The following is a 22,425-nucleotide window of genomic DNA, read 5'->3' as shown; positions in this document are numbered from 1 at the left end:
AGGCAGAGCCTGGGTGGGAGCAGAGAGCGCCGCCATGCCTTCCACTCCAGTGAGCAGCCATTTATATAGTCAACACACACGCACACACACACACACACACACTCTCTGTCTCTCTTTGTCTCTCTGTCTGTCTCATCCTCTCTCTTTCTGTGTCTTTCACACACATCCTCTCTCTCTCTCTCTCTCTCTCACATACCGTTTGTCCTTCTTTCTCACTCGTCATTAATGCTCGACGGGGGAGCTGAGGGACGGAGAGGTGAGACACGAGTGGAGATAAAAATAAAAGATGGACAGATGATGTGGAAGAGGAGAACAGACTGATAAAAAAAGAGTGAAATTACAGTGAAAACAAAGCAATATTTGTGTGTGTGTGTGTGTGCACGCCTCTACCTCTGATGACTAATGGTCTGGGCAGCCAGGCAACATCTGATTGGTCGCTCTAATGAGCGTGCTCTGTGCCGAGTTTGGGCTCCTGCTCCTGTGACCTTTGCCCTCTATTGACCAAACTGACACTTCATTTTTCACATCTTTCCAATTATAGGCCCACTCCTTATGTTGGCCCGCCTCCTCTCACTCTCTCTCTGTCTCTCTCTCTCTCATCATCTCTCTCTCTCTACATCCTCATACACCCCCTCTCTCTTATTGTAGGTTTTTGTTTGTTGTTGAAGTTCATTAGAGGGTAAAATGTGGGGTAGTGTGTGTGTGTGTATACATGTGTGTTGGTGTGTGTCGGCGCAATGAATGAGGCGCTTTGATTTGTCCAAGCGTTACAGGAGAGTTGGGAGCCATGAACGTATGTCCGGGTCCTAAAACATGTTAACTGTTAAATTAGGTACATTTAAGACAGTAAAAAGTAGAAAAATTCTTATATTTTTTTTATCATTTTCATTACCATAAGCATCCAGTATCAAGTTAATACAGAGTTTGGGATGAATTATAATACCTTAAACACAGATTATTGTCACTTTATTACTTTCTAAGGCTTGGACGATTCACCTATCTCCAACTAGACCATGGGAAAAAGTTGAATCATACACTTCTAGGGACTTTTACTTTGTAAAATATCTAAATTAATACAGTAAGAATGTTTGATTTTCAGCATGTATGATGTCCTGAAGTCAAATACATCAGTCATTGTCAGGCATTATTTATTCATTTCTTTCCAGCATTTTCATTTTAATTTATAAGGGACATCTTCTGGTGAATATAATCCAATCAATCTTATTTCCATATCTGTATTTTGTATATACAGTTCTCTTTGTTAACACCTTATTTTGATAACCTGATGTAGTCACACATGTATACTTCCTCTAACTTCACCGAGTCCGTCGCTAGCTCTCCCGTCAGCTCCGTTCTCTTTTCGCTCTTTTCGGCTCGCGGCGGGCGGCTGCGGTTTGTTTTGGTTGACTGATACGGAACGGATATGACGTCACGTTACTCAGACTACAACAATAAAAGCGGTAACTTCCTTTTACCTCCGCATACACTCAAATGAAGCAAATATATAGATTCTGGCATTAAAAAACAATTATAATATTTCCACTTAAACTATGTGGCAAAAGAGAAAACCATCCGGTTCAGGTATCCACATACTTTTGGCCGTATATTTTTTCATGTAGGCTTTTACACCATTACTTTACCCTCCTCCTGAAGCCTGCGGACCCCCTGATTTCTGCATGTGTATGTGTGTGATTGGTTTGTTTCTGTGGTGTTTCTCAGCATGAGGACGCAGTGACAACAGTAAATACCGGAGGACATCTTGGACTGGTTTCAGGTTTATATGGGTTAAGAGCTATCACTGCCACGTCATATTGGCTCTGGCAAATTGTGTGTCAGTCACTTGGTAATCCCAGTAAGCTGGTTATTTATCTGTTTGGCACTTTGCTCGCTCTCTCTCCCCGACACCGTCTCTCCTCCCTCTTTTTTCGCTCTTTCATCTTCGCATCCTCCCTCTCTTCTCCAGTTTTCCCTTGTCTCCCACCTACTCTCGCGTCTCCCTCTTTCATTTTGCTCTCAGTCGGTTTCTCTCTCTCCCTGTGAACCCCCGTGCTTTTCTCTCTCTCCTCCCCCTTTTTTGCTTCCTTGCCTCCCACTCGCTCCAAAACACTACCTTTGTTTATCCCTCTTCTTTCCCTTTCTCTCACCTCTCTTTGTTCCTTTTGCTCTTTCCCCTTCTTCCCCATCTTTCCAATTTCACATCTCTGTTTTCCCTCTTCATCTTCATCTTTTTCTGTTTCATTCTCACTCTGTTTTGCTTTCCCTCTTTCTTCCTCCCTCTTTCTCTATCTTGTTTATCTTTCACACTCTCCCTTTCTCATCTCATTTTTCTTCTTTCCTTCTCAGTTTCACTTCCTTCTTCCTCTCCTCTTTTCTTCATGTTTCATTCTTGTATTTCTCCCCCACCTCTGTCTCTCTTCTACCTTTCACAGATTGCTTTCTCACTGACCTTTCCCTCTCTGTCTCTCTCTTCCACTTTCTTCATTTTCTTCCCCTCCGCCTGTAGAGCTGCACAGCTAATGGCCATCTTTCTCTCCTTTACTCATTCTCTCCTTCTTTCTCTCATCTATCCTTTCAATCCTCCCCCTTTACTCCTTTACTCCTCAGTCTCTTAAACCACCTTCTTACTCTCCTTCCAAACCTCATCCTTCACCCAATCTCTCTCTAATTCCTTCCTGTTTGTCTCTCTCCATCTTTTGCCCTCCTCATCCTCCCGTCCTCCGCCTCCAGCAGAGCGAAACAGCTCAGAGGAAGGATGCTGGATGGTTGAGGGCCTTTAACTAGTGAACTCCTCTCTCAGCCTTTTTTTCTGAGGCTATTCCTGAGACAAACACATGCTCCGCTCTGAACTCTTCTCTGAACGGTTCACTGCCCGTTAGTATGAAGAAAAAAAAATCCCAATTTCTACCCGGAAACGTAACATTCACACTCTCAAATGTCTCGGCATTACGTTAGGCCAGAGGTCTCCACACGCGAGAAGATGCTCTTTCTAAAAGCAAAGTAATCAATAATGTGATTTTTAAACATGCAATATTTAATGATAACTCTTAGATCTTTTATACATCAGCAGGTGTTCTGCAGCGATTCGTCACTGTCCGTAAGAATGTCAGCAATTAGAGAGAAAATGATTTTTTTATCGTTGCATGTGGTGACAATGCTCCCATGCTGAGTTCCTAGTTATGGGTGTTTACGCTTTGACCACAGTGCCAGTGGTATTGTTTAGCACTGAATTCCACTGGCAGTCAGAGGAAAATGGAAGGAGGATCACATTTGCTTCACACGTGTCATTAAAAATCAGTCCTGGGTGTCTCCTCTCTCCCTAAAAGAGCACACAGAGAAGAAAGCCTCTTATTTTTCTCCTCCCTTTCTCTGGGAGGTCTTTGTAAACATCCAGCAAGCTTCGACAGGGAGAGTCGGAGAGCGGCCCTGTAGTTAATTAGTCCCACTCTATTAGCCCAGCTGTTTGCTAGCTAGTTCCTACCAACAGGGCCCTTTGTTTAATACCCAGAAGCCCACTGGAGAAGCCTCATTGTGGCTGGCGTTGCCTCGGATCATGCTTCTCTGTGAAGAGTAATGCTCGAAGGGCAGAGGGAAAAGCCAACAGATCATATATGCCTGCGATGGAGGAGGGGGGTTGGGGGGGCCCTTACGGACATGAGCGGGCCCTCTCTATTTCTCCCAGTATAAAGTACTCCTCTTTGCCTGTGTGAATTTTTAAGGACACCCCTTGGCTTCTCCAAGGGCCTGGCGTGCGAGGGAAACAGAATAACATTCAGGCAGTGAATCGGGCAGCTGCAGCGGTGTGGACGCGAGCTGAGCCGAGGAGCGGGGCAGAGTGTTTGCTCTGTTTTTGAAAGCTACAGGGTTCCCCTCTCCGCTTGTCAGAAACATCCAGGGAGCGAGGCGATGACTGGCGATATTAGATATGTATCGCCAATTACCCAGACCGTTTGTAGAGAGTACAGTGTGCCGCGCCAAGGCAAATAGCTCCCTGTAAGGCAATGTGTGAGTGTCTGCATACATTTCTAGTAGTGGCCTGAGATTTCTGGTTATTTGTCTGATATTCAGCCCCTGAGAGTTTTTTTTTTTTTTCTTTGGCTAGTGTAGTTGGACACGAATATGTACGCTGATATCTGCTATTTGACCAATTTAAACTGTGTGTATGAGTCTATTATGGTAGCTCATTCCTGCTTCATGAGGTCCTGTTATTTTATCTTTGAACTAATTGCTCCCGTCTGTACAATGACATTTCTGTATATTTATTGATTAGAGTTTATTCAGTTTTGATGTCTGAATGAATAGTTCTGCCCCCTCTTAGTCGATTAGTCAACTAATCTGTTGTTTTGCTCTTATTCTTCTTACTCTTATGCGTTTTTCATGCTGAATGACTTATTTCCAAGAAACTTATGAGCACATCTCTGGTAAACACAAGATTTAAAGTGATGTTTTTGTGTGATTCTTTGTGGAGAAACTCATTTTTACAGATTGGTTAAATCAACTAATCGATTAGTCGACAAAATGGTATGAGTGTTAGTTGACTAATAACTTCTTTGGTCAAGGAAAGCCCTAGAATGAACCCTGTAACATGTAGAAGAAAACAAGTATATCGGGAATATACTGTAAAGTATCACTTAGATGAAAAGACCTGTGGTGCTCTTAATGGCTGAAGAACCTTCGCCAAAATAGTTGCTAGTTCGAATCCCAGCTGGGGGGTGTGGCGCTTTGTCTGCCCCTTCTTCAGGATGTGGCCCTAAAACATTTGGATAACCATCTCTGTTTTTAATATGTATTTCAATTCACCCCATTCATTCTGAATCACCGTATATAACTTCCACTGGCTGTGAATCCCCATCGATCAGGCTGCAATATTCCTGATGTTGTCATCCATCCATCCACCCTCCGACCTCTGTGCCCTGCAACAAGGTCAGGCCACAGAGGAGCTGTTGCTCTCCGTCCCCTCATTGGCCGGTCTCCAGGGCCGGGGCGAGCAAACGGGGACATGGACAGGGGTGCCAGGCAATCGGCAGCCAGATCCGGCTCATCCAATCACTCGGCTTCACGTGACCCCCCCTCAAAGTCACCGATTAATTGGTCCGATTGTCCAGCAGACTGGAAGAGAGAACTGTGTGGTGCTTTTCTCTCCCAGTAGCCTTTAGCTGCTCATGAAAATGTACTGTTAATAATAATAGAAGTGTGTTTTGGTTGCATTGGCGCACGGACAATGCCAACTTTACAGTTTTAAAATTCTACTTAAACACAGCGGTGCTGTAATGTTGAATTTTAATGATGGGCGATCATGACATTAATGCATTCATTTCTGCACATCAAAACTCTGTGTTAAGTGTTAATTAATTTTGGCCAAACATTAAAAATGCACAAGTGGAAATATAGAACAGAAGAGCAACGGTACTTAGTTTTGTGTGTCTGTTGTCTAGACGTTATCGAGGAAGCTCCTCGGTCCGGTAATTGTCTCACTGGTGTCCAGCTTTCCTGGTAATCTGTTTAAATGCGAGGCTCTGTGGGTAGATAAAAGGTATGTGGTTCCCTTGATTAGTCTGCAGTCTGTATTACTGGAGGTGTGTGCGTGTGTAAGTACAGTAGCTGGCAGACACAAACAGGAATCTCTCTTTGATTTCCTCTGAGCGAGAACACGGGGAAGAAAGGGAGAGGAAGAAGACAAAAGTGAAAGAGCATGATGAAGATAAGGAGGAAGGAAGAGAATCTCAGAGCGAATGCTGTGAAAACATTTTGATGCTGACTGGAGCAGTGTGTGTGTGTGAAAATCCTATAGTGAGTGAGGAAAAGAGAGAGAGACAGAGCAGTTATATCCCCGATGAGTGTGTTAAGTGCTGCTGAGTGTTGTTTGGGAGTCTATTGAGGCGTATGCAGCGCTGCTAGCAAACAGCAATATCTTCTCTGCCGGCTCGGAGGTGAGAGAGTTGTGGCCGGGCCACCTGAAGCTCACCGCGTGTCCCACAGCGGGTTAAAGTGTGTAAGCATGTGTTAAAGAAAGCGGTTTAATATCCGCAGGGTCACAAGAGCATAAGCCTAACTTTCAGTTCACATGCTGTTCATGAAAATCAATATTTGAAAGGCTTAACCTTGATTATAGGGGTGTAAGAAAATATCGATACACATGAGTATCGCGATGTTATGTTGTGCGATAACCTCTTAAAAATCCGACGGTCTACCGTCTGGCCCGACCTCTATTCGATCTTTTGGAAGGTGTAAAGTGAAGATACTTGCATCATATGAAGAAACTAGAAAACCTAAGGAATCTATTGGTACCAACCGTGTCATACTAGCTTGTCAAGAAGGAGGCTAAATAACGCTCCAAAGTTACGTTAGATTTTGGCGAGGAAAAACTGGCATTGCGATTTTCACAGGGGTCCCTTGACCTCTGACCTCCAGATATGAGAATGAAAATGGGTTCTATGGCTACCCACAAGTCTCCCCTTTACAGACATGCCCACTTTATGATAATCACATGCAGTTTTGGGGCAAAAACCATGCCATTTTTTGCATGCAGTATAAATGCCTGCCTGTTTGCCTATTCTAAAATGGTGTATTTCTAGTGTGTTCTTACTACTATGACAGTTTTCCTAAAATAATATTTAAAAAATCGCAATATATCGCCTTGCTTACAGTATCGCAATATATGCAATTTCTGCCTTTTGCACGTAAAAAGTAGACAATAAAGTATTTTCTATTGTATTCTAAAGGGTAATTGCATCTCAAAACAACTTGAGAAAACATCCCTCGACAACTCGGCGTAGCCGGTAGGAATGTTTATTCAGCCTCAGCTGGATTTACTGCATCTCAAACATTATTATCTGTGGTTACCTGGGAAAAGAGCTGTTTGTCCCGTCAGCGTCCAATCACGACCGCCCTCTCTCAGATTCACTGAGATCTTTACGACCTTCGCTGAGTCGCAGTGGCTGACGCGACATGTAGTGACTCGCCTCGCGGAAAATGATAGCCCTCGATGACTCTTTTTATTGCCTCGTGGGCGATAAGCAAACTCGGAGTGGCCTGAGTTTGCCCCTCTCGAAAAAGAGGAAATTGTATCAGGTTCCCACAGCGAGGGGCCAGTTTGCTTTTGGGATTAAAGGCTGGTGTTACCCGGCCGCTGGGGTCGTGTGGAAGAAAGAATCAGAAATACAAGTAAACAAAGTGACTTCCTCCTCCCTCTCTCTTCTCCTCTGCCTCCTTTCACACATGAAACGATCTTCCGCTTTGTCAATCATGCTCACCAACTTTGCGTTTTATTGGCTCGAGCGATCGCCTCGTCTGTGAGAAGATAATAGTTATAAAACTGTTTGATAAGGTGTCCGGGGCTATTTGAGTGTTTGACTTTGGGATTTATGTGCTGTTTGTTGCTGAGCGTGTGTACACATCATCATGTGAGCCTCATATTTACACATATTGTCTTGATTTTTCTCACACAGCTTCTGCCTCTTCTGCTCTCGCTACACCCTTGTTGTTGACTTTTTCTGTAATAGCATTCAGAGGTGAATAAAATGTCTCTCTGTTGCATTAAATCTCCCCTGCATTCACTCAGTCTGTCTCTTTCCGTCTGTTGGCTACATGTGGGCATGTTTGCATGACCAAAGAAATGCAAAGTCTAGCCCAGACCATTACAATATGGCTTGTGTGCACAATTTACATGAAATACATATTCATTCATGACTTGCGTGCACACAAAATAGCCTCTCTCTCCTTCTTCCCCCCCGTCTCTCTTATGCCATCTTTCAGGCCTTGCGCTCGCTCAGGATGTGTCCTGTTCAGTGTGCCATTTTTTCTTCCTTATTTTACCCATAAATGCACCTGGATCACACCGTGTAGTTTGCTGCTGCTGCTCGAAGAACAGCCGTTCATTTAAAAAAAAAAGGAAAGAGAGAAAAGAGGTTCTACTTCATTTGCTCCAGTGAGGGAGAGCAAGCGGGAGGGAAATGTATCTTTAGCTCCCATGTTATAATTGTGGCACGCTAATGATGTAGACACATTCTCGCTGTCTGTTTACAGGAAGCGCTCTTCTTTAATTTGCGACTGGCGTGAACGCCAAATGCCTATATCTAATTACTGGTGTTTGCTAAAAGATACTATTTACACACACTTTTTGCCTTGTAGAGATCTCTTGTGCGTCGGGGTGGGGAGATTGTGACATAAAAAGTTACATGTGCAAACGTGGTAAAGACCAGTTTTTTATTTTAATTTTATATCTGCAACATTTCCTTTCTGTCTGTGTGCAGGAAGTTAGAAAATTAGAATAAGAGCAGTTCTTTTCCACATTTATTCAGTGCATCTAAATGCAAGATCATGTCTGAAGAGTGTCAACTGAGGACTCCATTCAGGTTTATTTCTGTATGTTCTGTATGAAGCACCATAATTTGCGTCATTCTGGTGTAATCATGTCCTAAAAGAAGATGCCACTTTTGTCAAATTACTGGATATCTTCCTCTGGAAGGGAATTCTTCAGCTTTGATTTGCAAATGTAAACAAGTTGAAATGTGGTAATGCACTTGTCATGCAAATGAAAAGGGAAAAAAAAGAGCTCATTCATTTGTGAAATTATTTGTGTGACTTGCCGTGGAGCGCAGAATGGTGACAAATTCCAAATTTGTCACCATTCTGCGCTCCTTATTTTGTCTGTTTCTGATTCAGCTCCAAATCCCCCTGGCACCACACACCGGGACACACACATACAGGCTCTCACAGACAGAAAATGCCCTGCTTCTTAATCGTGGCCATGTACAGGTTCATAGGGAATCACAGCGACTCATCACTGACGTGTCACAACGCATTACATCTGGCCGATAAAACAACCTTAAACTCTCTCTCCTCCTTCTGTCTTTCCATCTCTCTCGCAGCTGACTCTGCCTCCCTCCTCCTCCCCCTCCTCCTTCTCCTTCTCCTCCCTTGAAAGGGAGCTGAGCTCAGGGCCCAGGAGGCCTCTGATCAGATAGATGTTAACTTTTCTGGGAAAACCCTGATAGCAGGCGGGAAAATTTAGACGATCGCCTCTGACAGTGACGGACCAGATGAGCTAGGAAGTAACAGCGTGTGTTAATATTAGATGGATATGAAAGAGACGTACTGTAGTTTGGGCTTTATGGAAGGAGAGGAAAGAGAGAGAAGGGATGGAGGAGGGAGGGGGAGAGCAAAGAGACAGGGTATTAGCACTTTGTTCAGTGGAGAAGCATTGTTTGGCCCCTTGGCACACACAAGAACACACACACAAATAAGCAACTCACACACATGCACAGTGCACCAACGTTTATTTAAGCTTTTGATAAAGAGATTAGCCCCATCATCCTACGCTCTTAAGCTAGCCGAGGGGGTCCGTGTTCAGGAAATCCTGGCTTTCCTGAACACACGGGCTTATAGGGGGAACCTGGCTCAAGCAACACTCATATGATATTAATACAGTTGCTCGTGGTCAGATTAGCATGGTTTGGTCTTCAAATGGAGGGCAGATTGGTCAGATTGGTGTGTTTCAGTGACGAAACGGAGAGAGACAGAGAGAAAAAGATAGAAACAGAACAAGGAGGTGGAGAAGTTGTGCCAGCTGGGCTGTTTTTTTCTTTATTATTAGCGCTATCAGAGTGGTTGGAGTCCAGCTTAAAGCTACAAACAGCGGAGTGCTAATTTTAGCCTCCAAAGAGGATAAGGATAAATAGCTCGCTGCCAGTTTGCCATATGGTCCCCTGCCGATTATATTGTGTCAGGAATATTTTCCACACCACCCCCACCCAAACATACACATATACACACAAACATATCTGTTGTTTCAGCATCCATGACGCATGGCGGATGGCTTTATCTCAACACGTAGATATGACCGAGGGGTTCATTTGCAGGTGTTTGCAAGGTAGAACTTTCTATAAATGTCATTATTGAACCTGTGAAGGAGCATCATTACTTTTTATTTTGTACAGTTTATGTCTTTGTAAGAATAGAATACTGAAACTGTAATGTGCAGACAGGAAGTTGTTGTTGTTGTGGCGACGGCGGCGGCCTCAACCGGGCGGCCTTTTTTTTTTTATCCACTATAGCTTCCAGCTGCGAGGTGGCATTTGGCCTCTTCTGTAATCTCCTGCAACTTGGTTTATATTCTCACTTGTAAATGCGAGCCCTGTAGAAGAATAAAAAATGAGTCTCTCTCTCTCCATCAACACACATGCATATGTTCACATGTAAATGCAACACACACTCACACAGCCACTCTCCATTATTCTCTCCCTCTCTCTCCCTCAAATTGAAATAATTCAATTTATGGACACAGTTCCAGACCTCCCTGGCTAAGACCATTATGCATGGAGTCCCCCCCCCCCTTTTTCTAACAAAAGAACGGGAGAATTTACCAGCCGGCTCTCCAAACGACACCCACACAAAGCCAATTTCATGCCAGGAAAACACCAGCAGAAGCGCCATTTTTGGTCAAAACTAGCATCCCTGTGGATTTTTTTAAATCTTCGAATATGGGTCGACGCTACTTTAATATCTGTTAGGGCTTATTTCATAACCCCGATATGACACATGCAATTCTCTTTGCTTCTAACATTCAAACCTGGACCGTATACAGGTGTTTAAAAGTGATATTGAAATATTCAGTTGAGGTGATAATGAGTTAAAAGGTGTAACATCTGAGGTGACGGGGCATGTTTTGAGCCCAAGTAACCAGGGATGCAGGAGGTTGGAGGTAAAGGATGGATTTAATGTGTGTCGACTGGGTCAAAGCTTGACCCAGGGGTAACCCAGACCAAACATGCTGCCCCCCCGAGGCCCCCTCCCCTCGATCCGTTTGACATGGATACCTGCTATAGGGATTTGACTGCGAGATAAAGACCTCAGCAAGCTTTTCTAAGAGTTTAGAGAGAGAGAGGGAGGGAAGAGAGGGCTAGATAACAAATACCTGTAGGTAAACACAAGAGCAGCAGGGTGGGCCGGAGGGCAGCGTCGGCGTTTACTTTGTGTGTTTGCAGAGCAACGCAAGGCATGCCACTTGTCATACACACACTCATGAACACACACACATTTGGATGTAACCCGATCGTCCCTTCATGCTCCGAGCCAGTGAAACTCAAAGAGATGAGCAGGGACCGGGGGCTGAGATTCTCACTAGTGATAACCTTTGGAGTAAAGGCTGAGTGTTAAAAACACACACACACACACACACTGCATATTGTACACACCAGCTCCCATGGGCAGTCCCAGGTCTTTGTCCCACTGAGAATCTCTTTAGGGAGAGAGGTCATACTTTTACAGGAAGTCACCCCCAGAGAGGGCTGCCTCTTTCAGGAAGGGACTTGGTGGGACTATGTGGCGAGAACGCCGGCGGTCCACGGGGGGCATATCACTCCCATCCACATGGGGCCAAATGCTCCACAGGAAATAGGCCTGCTGTAAACCCACTCACTTCCTCTTCCTCTGCCCCTGTCTCGCAAGCCTTATCGGGGCTGCGTATGGGAACACTGATAGGACTACAAATCCCCCACATCCACACAACACCGCATCCTGTGCCCATCAGGGACACGTTGACAAGGAGGCGAAGGTGGAGACGCAGCGTTACGTTGGATGGAGAATCTATATGGTTCATTTAATACTTCAGCTTGTGAAACAGAGCGGTTGTGATCATGGGTGGATTATGACACAATGGGCCCCTGGGCATAGACAGGCAAAAGGCCCCACCACCTCTCCTACATAGGAGCTAGATGTACAGACTTTAGAGTTGTTTAGTCCCCTTTTTTGTTGTTTTGTGTCTTTGTAGTCGTGATGCATCTCTCTATCTTTGTGTCTTTTTGCGGTCGTTACTCACCTCTGTGGTTTTGTGTCTCTTTGTAGTTGTTTTCTTATGTCTTTGTGGTCATTTTGAGACTCTTTGTAGTTGTTTTGTGTCTCTTTGTAGCCATTTAGCATCTCTTTGTGGTCATTTTGAGTCTCTTTGTAGTTGTTTTGCGTCTCTTTTTAGTCATTTTGAGTCTCTTTTTAGTTGTTTTGTGACTCTATTTTGAGTATCTTTTGTAATTTTGCTCCTTTTTGTAGTCTATTTTTGTCTCTTTGAAGTCATTTTGCATCTTTGTAGTTAGTTTGAGTCTCTTTATAGTTGCCTTCTGTCTCTTTGTAGTTGTTTTGTGTCTCTATTTTGAGTCTCTTTGTAGTCTTTTTGTGTCTCTTTGTAGTTGTTTTGGTCTCTCTGTAGTCTTTTTGAGTCTCTTTGTAGTCATTTTGTGTCTATTTTGAGTCTCTTCCTTGTTGCTATGTGTCTCTTTGAGTGACGTTTTGCAGGTGAGGCCAGGGGGGCCCTTTCACTTTGGCCCCTGGGCCTGTGCCCGGTAGGCTCGTTCAGTAATCCATCCATGGTTGTGGTGATATCAGAAGCTTGAAGAAGGAGTCTGTAACACTCTTGAGCTCCACAACAGCCAGTTCCCTGTTTACTCATTAATAATCAGCTAAGACCCTAAAATGTAAATGCAACAACTCAACAACCAAAAGCATTTAAATCGAGTAGGTTGTTGCTCTGATAATGACTTATCCTGTTTTCCTAACCACCCCTTCAGTAACCTGAGCTTGTGGGTGCAGACCATATTATACTCCTCTACTCTGTACTAAAACCTTCTGTTTTTCCCAAAAAAAACAAAAAAAACCCAGTGGAAGCTAATGCGCTATTATTAGCCTGTGCCACCGCAGGGTTAGCGTGCCTGTATTATCTAACTACTGCAGTTTGGCCGGCGCTGATAGGTTAGCATGAGTGGGAAAATCCTTGTGTATTAACAGCGTTTATCAGAGTCTGTGCCGTTCAGATAGTCACCACGCTGTACACGCTACAGCTCTGAAAAATAAAACAGGAAGTTTGGTTAATGGAACGATACACCCTAAACATAAAGGCATGATTACAGACAGAACAGACTGATTGTTGGTACGGAAATTATACATTCCCACTTAATTTTAGTTCATTTAAACTGATGGCTTTGATGGGTCGGTTGAAGTCAAACAAGTTAAGTGCTGCAAGATATAATTTCAAAAGATGCTCAGATCATTTGAACTGATGCATTTTGAGTTTTTGTGCTGAGAAAGATGTATTTACAGTTTGAGTTTACTGAAAAGGATATTTTGATGGTTCATTAAAGGACGTCTGTGAGTAAATCTAGTTTTCTTGTGTTGAAAATATCTATATTTAGTGGATGTTAGTTGTTAGGATGTGTCCACAACAAAGTTTAAATAGGATGTTTTTCTTTTAGTTTAGCAGAAGGTTCCCTCTCTTTGTCCATGTCTACACTGAAGGACTTTTGAACGCCCTTCAGCACATCAGCTGACTTTTGGAAAGGGCCGCCATGCCATTGTGCCGCTAAGTGCTCTTAGCTTTTGTTATAGTCCTTGTCCTCTCTGCCATCCCTTCCCCCCTTCCCCTCTTCTTCCACAGTCCATTTGACTCTCTCTCTCTCTCTCTCTCTCTCTCTCTTTCTCTGTGCGTTCGCTGTGTGCTGAGTTTGAAGCTCGGTGAGTCGAAGGTGTCAAAAGCCATCTGAGAGGCAGCGAAACAATTGAGAGAGCGCAAGTTAAGAGTGAGAAAGCAGCAAAAGAGGCACAATTTCGGGAGTCTTACCATGTTGTGTGTGTGTGTGTGTGTGTGTGTGTGTGTGTGTTTGTGTGTGAGGACTTCCCTTCACTGAGGCGAAGAATCTGTGGGCCCCCCTCACAAGTGCTCCCGTTTGAACCGAGTCTGGCCTTCTATCTTCAGGTTATAAAAAAAGAAAACGGCAACACAAAAGGCAAGAGGGGAAAAAATCAATAGTTACACAGCAAAAGTGCTCAACATGAAAGGGTGAATTCTTCGCCCTACACTTTCATTTTGGCTTGTACCGTGTGTGTGTCTCTCTCTCTCTCCCTTATTCTCTCTCTCTCTCTCTCTCAACTGATGGAATAAAAGGCAGCCGCCGTGTGTTTCTGTGCGTGGAGGCGTACTGTAGTTTAATGTCGTGTCGGTGCCCTGCGTTTCAGGCAGTTTCCAGCGTGTCAGGCAGCCTGTGGTGATGACCCTTTACGGGAAAATGGCACAGAGAGAGCAGTCACATTTACACTGACATTTTTGCCATCACCTATGGCTATGTCAACAGGCCTGAGCCTCCCTCCTCTCTCTCTCTCTCTCTCTCTCTCTCTCTCTCTCTCTCTCTCTCTCTCAGCAAACAGTAGATAGGCCTCAGCTGTAACACACAGAAGAGCAGGAACATTTTCACAGAGAAAATGACCGTTAGCACGGGTCTAATATTCAATATTGTATAAAAGGTTAATCATTTGGTATATAAAATGTCATAAAACAGTGACAACTACCCAGCCAGGTTGGTCTCATACACCGTTCGTAGCTATACCTACGAAAGGTAATGTAACTCATGTGTTCATCACACAAAATCAATTTGTGTGTAATTTACATAATCGTGAACCAGGAAATATAAAGAGTGGTGAACTCTGCATAGGTCGGAGGTCGGGGTGGATGGGTGGGTCAAGACTTTCGCCCAAGTCTCGTACGAAATCAGAAATCAACGTTGATTTATTTGTCACGTAACTTACGTACTTAAGTAACGTCACTTCCGGAGTTATTTTAACCCAAAACCACAATCTTTTCCTAAACCTAACCAAGTAGTTTCCTGTGAAGACGGAAGTTTATTTTGAAAAGACTGCATGCATGTAACGAGCGGGAATTGACAGGTGTTGCTGGACATTCGTAGGAAAACGAACGAAAAAGGAGGAATAACTTTCTCGTAAGATATCATACGAACCGTTGTATGAGAGTATGTTGACCCAGCACAATGAGATGTCTTCAAATTGCTTGATATTCACTTTACAACCATCTGAGAAAAGTAATGTGTTTGAGTAGCTCAAGACAGTGAATTTGTTTTTTCGTGGATTGACTAATTGATTTATCAATTTCGGTGTACCTGCACACATATTAATATGTGGAAAAGCCTGCACCAATGTCCACTTACAGTCAATATGAACAACAATGCACTCCAGCAGACATAAATCTCACAGACCTGAAGCTTTTAATTAACGCATACATACGTGTCCTGTGTTTTTCTTCTTCTGCTGTTGTTAGTTAAACACATTCCCCCTGTCTCTGGCATCCTGATCTTTTCCTCATCAGATCACCACAAATGAAATAATTGCTTCAAACTTGGCTCGGATTCTCACAACAAGAAGTCTCCAGTGTGCTTTAATTACAAATAACCCTTGCAAATGACTCACCAGTTACTGCCATTATTGAATCTGTCAGCGCTGATCCACAAAACTGTCATCATTCAAAGTAACCGGCTTTGTTATTGCAAAGCACCCGTTATTTACTGTAATTACTTCAATGGAATTGTCTTTGATTACAGGAAGCAATTACTTAGCTCTCCCCTGCTTGTATACCTGGCAAGCCCCGTCCTTGTTTCTTTTGTAATGCTGACAACTTTCCTTGTAACCTACTTATTCATCATATTGTAGTCTGTAGATGTTCTACAAAGATTCATCTTTTCTTCAGCGTAATCTAAATGCGGAAGTTTTGAGCAAAGATCTGAAAATAGTGGAGTGTTCCTCTGGCGAAGGCAGGAAGGGAAGTCTAGACTAGCCATATTGTTTTGTCGACAGCGCATGTCATTATCCGCCGAGCAGTCGAGGGGATTTCTCTCTGTCTCTCCTCCTCCGCGGGAATAAAAGGGAGGCGAAACAGCATTGGTCACAGAGAGTGTTTTGTATTGAAGCAAGTGTGTGTGTGTTGGTTTAGAATACTTTGGTCGTCATTATTGGAAAGTTGCCTCGTGGAAGATCCTAAGAAATGGGCGCATGTGAGTGAGCTCAAGTGCTTGTCTGTTTTTGGTGCGGTAAAGGGGAAGACGCTTTTGAAAATGTGCCCCTACTTGGGAATTGTGTTGCGAGGAATTCCTGCATGTTCAGAATATTTGGAGGTGGGAGGGGCCTCCAGAGCCATGCAAAGGGAACCCCCCACTGCCTGCAACCCCCCTCCCCAAGTCTAGAGCTTATGAATGGCCTGAATACAATAAACGCCACTTTTTTCTTCTCCCCCTCCCTCTTGCGAGCCCTTCTTTACCTCTCTGAGGATTTCTGGGAATGTGATGCATGTGTGTGTGTGTGTGTGTGTGTGTGTGTGTGTGAGTGCTGCAGAGAGAAAGAGTGAGAAGGAGAGCACTTTAGTGAACGTACATCAGCGTCCGCGTGTGCGCTTTATGTATCATGTTTTGAGTGTGTGTATGCATGAATTTCTCGCCTGCCAATATGAGATGTGTGTATCCCACGTGGAACAGGATAGCAGGTCCCTGAGGCCTGGGCCTTGCCTGGGCAGCCAACCCAGGGTCATGTGAGCTTTCTGGGGTGTGAAACTCTAGGAGTGGCCCATGAGAGATCAGCTCCAGGTCACTCGCACTCACAGTGAAAGACACACACACACTCTCTCTCTCTCTCTCTCTCTCTCTCTCTCTTGCAACAAATAGCCCATAGAATAAATGCACTGTCATAAAGTCAAAAGACCTGTCTCCATTCCTTCCCCCTCCTGAGTCCATCCACGGGCTATAAAACCCTGCAAAAACATCTCACAGTATCCTCCAAAAAACCATCTGTGAATGATTCCTCACACAGGATCCCTCTCATGACATCTGGCACAAAGCTAATATTCATAACCCTTATTCCTCAGCTCGGCAGTGCCTCTATGAAGAAAAAAAAATTATTAGAAAGCTAAATGTCATCATTCTCTCGCGCGGCGCTAGAAGCGACGTGTGTGACAAGATCGCTGTTCGCAGATGAGTGACTGGTGAATCCGCGGCTGTTAATTTGCCAGGCAGCAGAAAAATGGCTGACACCTCGGAATGGCACGTGTGTGCCCGCGCGGAGGGGGCAGGTACCGATCTCTTGTCTTAACGCTGAGAGATGGTTCATAATCAGATCATAACAGATTAGCCTAGATACTGCTTGATAATGTCAGGGTATGCCTTGAGACAGAGAGATGCGGGGAAGTGATGAAGACGCAGGAGAGAGACAGAAGAGAGGAAGCGTCATTAGCAGTTGAAGAGGTAGAGTGATAACATCAAGACTGACGATATCGAGCGACGTTAACGCACCATATTTAAACTTTAAAGTTCAAACCTACAGTGAAGAAAGATAACAATACCTCATCTTACATCCCCAGCACTGTGCAAATACCCTCCATCCCAACCCCACACTCCAGCAGACAGAGAGGAAAGTAATGAAGTAGGAAGGAGGGGAAGGCAGGAATGAAACATGAAGTGGCGGAAAGGCTTAAATAAAAGCCATCGGAGCTGAATGAGCACGGAAGCGAGTGTCTGTTTAGCTAATGCTAACGAGGCTATAGTGAAAATGCATGAAGAAAGCTAACCTAGTTTTTACGTCATTATCTGTTTGCTCACAGTGTGTGTGTGTGTGTGTGTGTGTATTTGTGTATACAGCGTGTGAGGGGACTGATAAAATATTCCTTCCCTTGGTTGGCCCCGGGGCATTTCAACTGCCCCTGGCTCCTTCCAGTCACTGGCCTGCTCCCTAATTGCCACACACACTCTCACACACACACACACACACACACACACACACACACGACATTCAGAGCTTCTGCGGCTGGAAACACACATGCATAAAGAAAGACAGAGATAGACACACACATACAGACGAATGCACATCCATGCATGCATGCATTCTTCACACACGAACATGAAGCGCCCCCGCCGTCCTGCATTGATTCACCCCCGATCCTCCCTCCCCCCTCCCAGCCCCTCCTCTAACTAGTTGCAAAGATGTTGTCATGGCCGATCAGTGGGCCAGGCCCAGAGTTGTGCCTGTGGCTCTTCCTCGTGGGGAGACTGGAGCTCGCTAGCCTAGCCGGCCCACGCTGTATGTATGCAGCCCAGGGTTACAGCCTGCTGAGGCTCTTAATGAGCCTGGCAGCCTGTGTATGGAGAGTGACGGGCTGGTTCACTGGCTGACTGGCTTACTAGCTGCCTGGCTGGCTTTCTGACTGACTGGCTAACCGGATGACTGACAGGGTTGCTTTATGACTGGCTGACTGACTTGGTGGCTTTATAGACTGACTAGCTTACTGGCTGACTAGATAGTTTACTGGTTGACTGAGCGGACTGCAGAGTGGACAACCAGCCTGACTGAGTAGCTAAAGGGCATATTGGCTGAATGATGAACCGGTAACTTTGGTATTTTTCAACCTGGACCCTATTTTAACATGTTTTGTGTCTAAGTGACTAATGAGAAGAACAATTTCTGAAATTGGTCCAGTATTGACCGATAACGCTGTAATCGACAGCTGTGAGGGCAAGTGAGCAGCGTCAATGTAATGTTCACTAAAAGTACTTGTTTTTGCTATGGACAGGCTCAGATTGTTATTATATGTGTCTGACAACATTATGGATAGGACCCTACAGAGAAATAAACCTTTTTCGTACCTTTCTCTTGATCCAGTCTGTTTGTTATCGTGTCCAAGTCCCGCTCAAGGAGAAGTCTCATTGTGAAATCTGAATATCCGTATACTCTAATAAATACGGGCGGCCATCGACTTCGAAGACCTCAACCACATTTTCGAAATCATCTAAATATTCAGCCATAATATTGAAAATCTTTTAGATAACACTAAGCTACGCTTTCTGTACTCCAACACAACAAACTCTGCCCGTTTCCACCGTGGATGTATTCCACTATTCCAACGTTGTCTTCCAGCAACACGTCACCTCGCCAGATTTCAGAACGAGACTTCTCCTTCAGCGTCAGACACTTATAATAACAATCAGAGGCTGTCACGGCAAAAAACAGACACTTTTAGTGGACGTGAATGGCGGTGCCAGCTTGCCCCAATAGCATTACATTGCAGCCTGTGAGCAGCTGCCGTCTACTGCGCTCTCCCTCAATACTGGACCAATTTCAGAAATTGCTGTCCCCGTTAGTCAGACACAAAGACATGGGAAAATAGGGTCTAGGTTGAAAAATAACAAAGATACATTTGAAATCGCTGCTTGCAAGTCAGAAGTTGTCTGCCCATTCAAGCGTACTAACGATCCACACTGACAACACAAAAGAGTACAAAAATGTGGTCTATTGAGATGCTCAAGCCGACTTGACGAATAGTGTGCCACCAAGTAGAGATTCTCTTGTTCTCTTGAAAGTGAATTGTCTGAGATCACCTAACGATTATTCTTCTGTGTATTTTTTAACAATAAACTTCACCAGGATTGTCTCGTTTTTCTACAAACTACGTCAGAATAATTTAAAAGATTCTCTAATTGCATAAAAAATGCTACACATGGTATGTTTTCAAATATATCTATATTGGAAGATCTTTTCTGAAAAGTCGTTGTTTTTCGTTGTTAGGATATATCAGCTTCAAGTGGGCCAAAATAGAGAAAGGAAATTATCTGCATTACAGTGGACATGCCCTGAATGACTGTCCTGCGTCTGATTTCTTTCCAGTTGATTAACTCCAGTGTGCCACACAGCATCTCTTCCCTTTCCTATCCATTATTTTCTCCTCCTTCATCGCCTCCTTCAGTGGAGTTTTTTTCCACTCTCGCTGAATATTCCACATCCGTTCCTCCACTCCCTCTCTTCTTACCCTCCTTCACCATCTCTCATTTGCTTTCTTTCCCTTCTTCTTCTCTCTCTCTCTCTCACAAGCTGAGGTAACACCATTGACATTTCCCCAACATGGCTGCCAGACACAGCTTCAACACCTTTCCTGCTTCACCCTTCCTCGCTCCCACAGTCTTTCTCTTTCACTCTCCTCCCGCCTCTCGCTCTTCCCCCTCGCTTGCGTGGAGTTAAAGCGAAGCAGAAATTAGCCCCAGACCTTGCAGAGGTGATTGGTATCAAATTGCAGTGAAAATGGAAATGCCGATAAAATTGACGGCCCTTCTGCAGCCCTCCTCCTTCCTTTTCCCCTCCCAGGTGAAGTGAGTGTCTGCAGGTCAGACTTACTTAGAAGTATTGAGAGGAACACTGGGAGGGGTTAACGTTTCCCTCTCTGGCTTCAGGCTTGGGTTATGCATGACAGAAATAGTCAAACTTTGCCTAAAATCTGTGTTCCTTGTCAATCATTTTGCATAAATGTTTTGAGGAGATCTTGTGTATGTTGGTCATGAACACGCGTAATGTTTCTGTGTTCTTTTCACCTGGTTCAGCGATAAATGATATGAGTAGATATGTAATGCAACCTACTTCTCTCACATTATGCATCATTTTGGTATGTGATTAATTATTGATTAGCCAGACATCTTCAGGGTTATTTTATATTCTGTAGGGTCAGGATTAAGAGTCTTAAATATTGTAGTTGCTGCTTGCATACCATTTTATTCACCATATATCAATAGATGTGATGTAGGACTGTAAAATATGGCTGCGTGTATATGCATATGGGGCAAGGTGGCCTAAAGGTTAGAGAGAGAAGGCGCCGCTTTGATAACCACACCAGAGCACCTGGAAAAGAGAGCTTTGTACTTAGTGATACTTTGCTGTAAAAATAAAGTAAAAATAAAGTATATCATATACAGTAGTATACGATATAGTACTGCAACGATTGATCAACGTTTTTCACCATTTTCTGATATTTTATAGACCAAACTAATCGATTAATCAAGAAAATAATCGAGAAATTAATCGACAGTGAAAATAATCGTTAGTTGCAGCTCAAATATAATAAAGTATGAAGAAGAACACACCCAGAATCATTCACTTTTTCGTGACAGTTTTCTCTGAGCATCCACACTTTTCTGACTTATTCTGTGCTCTCTCTGTCCCCGTTGTGTTTTCTCTCTCCCTTGTTTCCCCTTCTCTCCATGCTTCTCACGATTTCTCACCTCTTCCTGAGCCGCCTGCTCGCCCACTCTCTCCTACTTGCTCGCTTGCATGCATACTCACTCCCTCACTCCCTCACTCACTCACTCCCTCACTCACTCACTGGCTCACCCGTACTCTGAGCTGGTACTCCGGCCGTTTTGCTTCTGTTTTCCCAACTCACATGGGACAGGCCCCTAGGTTTGTTATTGTAGGCTTTGCTGAACATGAGCCGGTCTTTACAACGGATTGAAAGCATTTGCTTCCAATGAAAATCTGGTCTTAGATTACAGGGCCTCGGCTCGGCTCACCCCTCTTTTCCACCAGGCGGAGAGATGCAGACAGGAAAAGAGAAAGAGAGCGAGACAGAGAGACAGAGGGGTGGGTGTATTTTAGCCCCGAAACAGTAGGCAGAAAAAACTCACTTGTTAAGCTCAGGCTGCGTTTGTCTCGGGCTAATGATGTAACTGAAGCTTGCAATGTGATTGTGTGTTTTTAGACAGAGAGAAGCCTGTTGTCTTAAGTGTTGTATGTGTGTCTTGCTGAAATAGTTAGTCGATTCATCGATTAATGGGTTAGTAAGATGACAACAATAATTAATTATTTGTTTAAACCTGCAGTGGGTAGAAATGGAGCAAATATGATTAATAAAAAGATGTTTTTATAAAACAGTCATTATATCCTGAAAGTAGTGCATGAGACAGATAATCTGAAAGAGATCATGTGCCTCTGTGTCCTCTGGTGCTCCTAATGGCATCTGCAACATTTCACAGACAAAACAACCAATCAGAGCTGATCTGGAGTCTGCCGTCCAGCTGCCGTCTCTGAGAGTTGACTGCCAATCACTCGTGAACTCCGACCAAACGGTCAAACTAGGCAGCGCTGATCAAATATGAATCAATAATCTATTACGTTAATGCCTATTTCCCTCCCCGAATGTTTTCTGAAACATCTTGTAGTGTACTGTTTAGCTGTAAAATGAGAAAGTTTGTGACCCAGCAGCCATGTTGAGATCTGTTGAAGAAATACCAAGCACCGCCCACCAGCCGGAACACAGCCAATAGGAACGCTCTCTCTGAAATGACCTGTGATTGGTCAAAGTCTTCCGTCACAGAAGAGATTTTTTAAAGCCTGAAAACAGAGCCATGAGGAGGTGCAGAAGTGTAGTTATCTCCCAGAACACTTGAATTACAATATGCTGAAAGATTATTATGGAGTTTTTGCTCAATGATGCCAAAAACGTTCTGCCTACTGAAGCTTTAAGTTGTTTATGAAGAAAAAAAGTTCACTAGTTGCCGCTCTCAGATGTAATGATTTGCGTTTTTTTTTCTCTGTTTTACATCCTTGTAAAACTGAATATCTTTATCTTTTGGAGTGTTTGTGGAAGTCAGGCTGTTTTTCAAAATATTCTGACATATTAAACGGCTAAACAAATTGATTGGTTAATCGGAAAAACAATCACCATGTGACTTACAGTAAACTGGCAGAGGCTCATGACTCACTCACATTGCCTGAGTCCAACTTTTGACCTTCTGGTGGTGTTACAGTAGCCCGACCCTACCACCAGCTTCATGCGTGCATTATTGATGTGCA

General features: G+C 44.0%; 1 protein-coding gene across 9 annotated transcripts in view; it reads left to right on the top strand.

Annotated features, from left to right (window-relative positions):
- LOC119495195 (homeobox protein Meis1) overlaps positions 1-22,425 on the top strand; it is a 234,174-nt gene that overhangs the window by 158,187 nt on the left and 53,562 nt on the right. The gene's annotated exons all lie outside the window — the stretch shown is intronic.

The sequence above is a fragment of the Sebastes umbrosus genome, chromosome 10 (assembly GCF_015220745.1).
Source record: "Sebastes umbrosus isolate fSebUmb1 chromosome 10, fSebUmb1.pri, whole genome shotgun sequence".
Classification (NCBI taxonomy): Eukaryota; Metazoa; Chordata; class Actinopteri; order Perciformes; family Sebastidae; genus Sebastes; species Sebastes umbrosus.
This window is presented reverse-complemented; position numbering and strand designations above follow the sequence as displayed.